Here is a 5,819-nt window from a genome sequence, read left to right on the forward strand (position 1 = left end):
GGGCCGACGGCCAGGCCGGGGCGGGGCCGGAGCACCTGAGCGCGTCCCGAGGGCGCCACCCCTTGGCTCACCTGTCCCAGGCGCCGCGGAAGGGGCCGCCCGTGTTTGCCCAAGGAAGCGAAAACCTAGAAATTCCTGGCACTTTAGCCGCCTCCGAGAAAACTGGCAGACGGGTTGTGCCTGTGCGGTGAGTCCTCCGGCAATTGCGCGTCTGGAAACTTGGGTGGCGTCAGAGTTGTCGTAGGGATTCCTGGTCCGGAGTGGCTTGCCCTGTAGCTTTTGAATCTCTTGCTGACAGGTCGCTGGCGCCCTCTAAATTAAAACGAGCCGCCGCGAAAGCCAGGGATATTGTTACTAATAGCGTCATTTTTACTGATTCAACATTTACGCCACTTGCTGCTTGGAGTGTTAAACGATTGTTCTTATCTGGAACACTAACTACAAAAAAACTTTCAAGAAATTAACTACGCAAATATTCTTGGGTAAGGAAGAGTTGAAGGCAGGGTTATGAGAAAGATAAATGAGAAAGGATAAAAACTAACATTGTTTATGTGGGTGCTTTGAAATTTGAGGTTTGAAGATTCAGGAAGCTGCAGGTGGAACTAGACTAAGATTGCTGAGCCTGGGCGGTAGTTATAGCATTTGTGTGCAATATCATTGTTATTCTTTTTTTTTTTTTAATTGTAATGTTCCATGAGAAAAAAAAATTTGAAATAAAATACCTAAGTTTCTTTAGTATTTATGGTGACCTGGACCATCTTCATTCATGTGAGTCCAGAGGTTGAAACTCAAATTTCAACATATATATCTCTTTTCCCAGCATTTACATAGATTAATGGATGCATTCATTTTTTTTAATCTAACAATAATTAGCATCCCCTGTGTAAGACACTCTGCTAAGTTCTTAAAATGGATAAAAAGAAGCAGTCCTGGTGTTTAGGCCTCCTGGTCAAATGAGGACACTACACCCGGGTAATGCCATCGAATTGAGTCCACAGAAACCTGGAGGAAAACCTATAACCTAAAGAAATGACACTACATCAATAGTATCAGTAGGTGTCCCAGTAACTTCATTATTAAAGATGAAATTTAAAATCTCCCTTCCCCAAGTTCAGCATTTGACAACAAAGTTATGGAGCTGGTGGCAGCTGCTTGTAGCACAAAGAAAGCAGCTTGCTTACTGAGAGAAAGGTGGTGATATTTCCTCTTTGGGGAGCCCTACATGTCTGAAACCAGGATATTCTTGAAGGCGTGAAGGGGCCATCATCTAAAAGTGGGACCAGAAGGTTCTAGGCACATCTGAAGAATGGCTGTGCTATGTAATTTCCTTAATACAACAGCATCAACAGTAATAAAGCAAGAAAGATGATTTAGGAGATTAAGGAGCTGTACATTGATAATTAGAAAACATTGATGAAAGAAATTAGACAAATGGAAAGAAAAACTATGCTCATAGGTTGGAAAAATTAATGCTGTCAAAATGCCAAATGATCCAAGTCAACTAGATATTCAATGCAGTATTTGTCAAAGTTTCAGTGACTTTTTAACAGAAATAGAAAATAAATCCTAGAATTCAATATGGAACCATAGAGAACCTGAGTGACCAAAGCAGTTGAGAAAAAAAACAAAGTTGAAGGCATCACACTTTTTTATTTCAAATTCTATTATAAAGTGATAGTAATCAAAATAGTATAGTGTTGGTATATAGATATACTATATATAACTATAAAAAATATTATTTTATGTGATTAAAAACATTATATATTACATTTATCATGCTATGTGATTTCTAAATGCATAATTACTTTAAAATACAAATAAAGACAAGTCATTCTGCCATGGCTGATAGAGTGGTATATGAGCATTAAGAAAATAATATATCAAGGATATTGGGAGAGAGGTTTCTAACTGTTGGGAAAATTTCTCATTGTATGTATATGTAGATATTAAAAAAGGAAAGACTAGAAAACCCCACTGATGTAACTTAAAATTGGAGACAATAATGTGAAATGGTTTTAAATTTAGATAAATAGACAGACAGAACAATACATGTACTTGTGTATGTCTATGTATACGCTGATCTGTTTCCTATTCTGTTCCCTGAAAGAGCCTAAAAGCAATAGCACCTCATTAGCAATCAAAACCCTTAACACTCAGACCTCCTTTCTAAATACCATTCTCACTAAAAGGAGCTGTGGCTCAGTGGGGTAGTGGGTGAATCTGGAATAATTTGTAGTATAAGAAAACTGAAGAATTATAGAGATATGTCAAAAAGCTATGGGAACCAGAATGAACAAATTCCTACTGACCAACTCTAGGACAATTTAAGCATCAAAATAAATAATGACAGCAACAGGTAACAATCCTTTGCATGAACTAGGAATGAATGACTCCATGCTGTGAGAAAGTAGGTCCACAGGGATTACAACCAAGATGAAAAAATGTACAAAATGAAGAATGATATAAATATATATATATATATATATATATATATATACACACACATATGTAATACATTTAAAAGGAAAAGAACACGACTAAGAGAGAAGAAGGAATGGCACAGTTAGAATTGTGTAACAATCAATAAAGCCTGAGTCCTCACTGGAGTAAAATTTTAATGAGGGACAAGATATTTACATAATGCCAAAATATGTCTCCTAAAATGCTAATACTTCATAATACACGTACTAACATTATAGCTGTAATACTTAGAAGATACCATCTTCATTAACTGGTAAGAGTTCATGTAAATAAAAACCAGTGATGAGCTGGTGGGAACATAAGCTGGTCCAACCACTATGGAAAGCTGTTTGGAGGACTCTCAAATTATTAAAAATGGATCTATCATATAACCCAGGAATTCCACTACTAGTAATCTACCCAAAGGTCAAAAATCAATTTAAAAGAAAACCTGCACTCCTATGTTTATTGTGACATTGTTTACAATAGCTAAGCTATGGAAACAACCTAAATGCCCAAAAACAGATCAAAAAGATGTGGTATATATACACAACGGAATACTACTCAGCAATCAAAAAAGATAAATGTATGCCATCCACAGCAACATAGATAGAGCTAGGTGGACTATGCTCAGTGAAATAAGTCAGAAGAAAAAAGAAAAATGTTGGATGGTTTCACTTACTGGGGAAACATATAAAGGAACCAAGTAAGGGATCAGGAAGAAAAAAAGAGAAAACCACCAGGCAAACTATAAATTGGAGACTTTCAACAGGAGCAGGGGACAGAGGAAAGAGCACAAGAGTCTATGGTGATGGTTCATGGGTATCTTGGTGGTGGTAACTTTATAGAAACAGCACCTGAAAGGAGAAATCAGATATTGTATAAAAATGAACAACAATGTAAAAATATATAAATAAAAAAATTTAAAACACAATAACGAGACAAATCAACATTCTGATGCCTCCTAAAATACACTGAAATGGATCCAGATGTAATTCTTATGTCTAAATACATGTCAAGAGAAAACATCAGACAAATAGAAATTGAGGGAAATTCAAGCAACTGGCCTGTATGCTACCAAAATGTCAAAGCTATGGATGTAAAGCGACTAGAGGACTGAAAGAGATTGAAAGAGACTAGAGACAATTAGAATAAACACAACAGGTGGTCCTGAATAGGATTTAAGATCTATAAATGATATTACTGGCTGGCATAATAAATGTGAATTTTCAATCCTGAAAGAAAATTAATTTCCAGGTTAGAAATTTTAGAAAACAGTCTTTCTCAAAAGGTAGCTCAAAGGCCATAGCATTGGCAGCACCTGATATATTTTTTAAAACTTGGCAATAAAGATTCTTTAGCCCCATCTCGGATCTGTGAGATGGCACTTCTAGTGATGGTACTCCGGAAACTACTTTTGAATGAAGAATTGTGACTCAAGGCTGGTGGTATAAGTAGGCCCTCGGAGTACCCAGGACTTCTGGTATCACCAGTTGCATAATCTCCTTTCAGGGAGTGGTCTAAGACAGGCAAGCAATTACAATGCGAAGTGAATTTTTTTTCTTTTTAGGCACTGAATGTTGATTTGTAGTTTTGAAAATTGTGAATCTGGGGGCAGATGTGTTTATATCATAGTGCTGGAATTGTAACATTTTAAAAAACAGAAGTAATGTTATGTCAGAGTACAATGCATATCGCCAAATTCCAGGGATTAATGATTAGGATCCAGGGAGAAAAAGAGATAGAGATAGAGACAGAGACAGAGACAGATCATATATTATTATGTGTGGGGGGTGATATATATGTACATTCAATGTACAAGGGAGTAAATTTCCATCGACGAGTACAACTCTTTTAAAACCTACATCAGTTTCTAAATAACCATGGAAATCTGTTCATACCAACTGTTTGGACCAAGCTTCTTCATCAGGTTACCTGCAGCACACCACTTCAGGCACTGCCCTCCAGGATTTTGCGGTCAGAATTGTCACAGAAAAGACAGCTTCCTGTGGGATGTGAGTTGGAGTGTTAAACAGTCCTAATCAAAACTGTCTGCTCTTCCCCCCCACCTCCTGCTTGGTGCTGGGATTCCAGGTTTGTCATAATCAATTACAGGCATACGTTCTTAGGTCCGTGGTGTGTAGTCAGAAATATGTGTCAGTGAGAAGTTTCCTTAAATGAGGCAAAATCTGTCAATGACACTCAAAAGTACTGGTTATCGAAGACCCCAAGCAGTCCAAAAGAACAGCATAAATTGATCGTGGAACGCTGTAAAACATGGCAGTTTTCTTCTGAAGGAGCACCACATCTTAGTTTCTTTAAGGCTTTTTTGCAGGTATTTAAGCTCACAGGCTTTTCTCAGTCCTCTTCAGAATCCTGTTTGCCAATTCCTCACTGATGTTCTAAAGAACATTTTGCCCAAACCAAAGGCTGAGCAGATGACCCTGTTCCACAAGACAACATAACTATACCCTAAGCTCAAAAGGAATTTTCCTGTAACGTTGCTTAATTACCTTTTACAGTATCGCCCAAGACCCAATAGTAGTTCACTCTGCCTGAAGAACATTTTCATTGTTCAAAAAAGTCCTCTTGTATTCAGTCACCTCCCTGTACACCCAGCTGCTGGTAACCGCTGATCTGTTTTCTTTCTTCATGAGCTTACCTTTTCTAGAATGTTACATAAAGAAAATCGTACAGTACACAGTCATTTGTGTCAGTATTTTTTTACTTGGCATATTGTCTCTGAGATTTATCCAGAATGCTGCATGTGTCAGCAGCCTGTTCATCTTTATTGCTGACTGGTGTTTCATTGTATGAGATACCCCAATTTGTTTATCCCTACAAGCCATTGTTTTCTCCCTAGGGCAATAGTTTATTGTTAATCACTTCTTTTCTTTTTATGTTTTTTTTTTAATCAAAGTAACATTGCATTATGTTTTGGGTATACATCAGTTTAAATCAATATCTGTATATGCTACATTAAGTTCACCACCAAAAGTCCAGTTCTGTCCCTCACCATATCATCAGTTGACCCTTGATTGTATCACTGACTATGTACCACTTCTATCCAGTTTACTCACCCTTTCTCCCTTCTCTTCCAATAACTTCAATTTGGTCTTATAGTCTAAAAGTTTACTTTTTTAAAAAAAAAAAGATTTATTTTTTGTGCATACAGAACTGGGGTACAGGCCAGAGGCTCAGAGGTGGCAAGAGGCTTCACCAGAGTGGGGAGCAGAACAGGCAGATCGATGAAGTATACTACTTAGGGGAGCAGTGGGCGGGTCAGGAGAGGTCTGCCACGCCATGTGGTCACCTCTGGGGCAGGCGGGAATCGAACTCATGTGTAAGCGGCTTTAGCT

Source organism: Condylura cristata, unplaced genomic scaffold, assembly GCF_000260355.1.
Source record: "Condylura cristata isolate star-nosed mole 26May11 unplaced genomic scaffold, ConCri1.0 scaffold00013, whole genome shotgun sequence".
Lineage (NCBI taxonomy): Eukaryota > Metazoa > Chordata > Mammalia > Eulipotyphla > Talpidae > Condylura > Condylura cristata.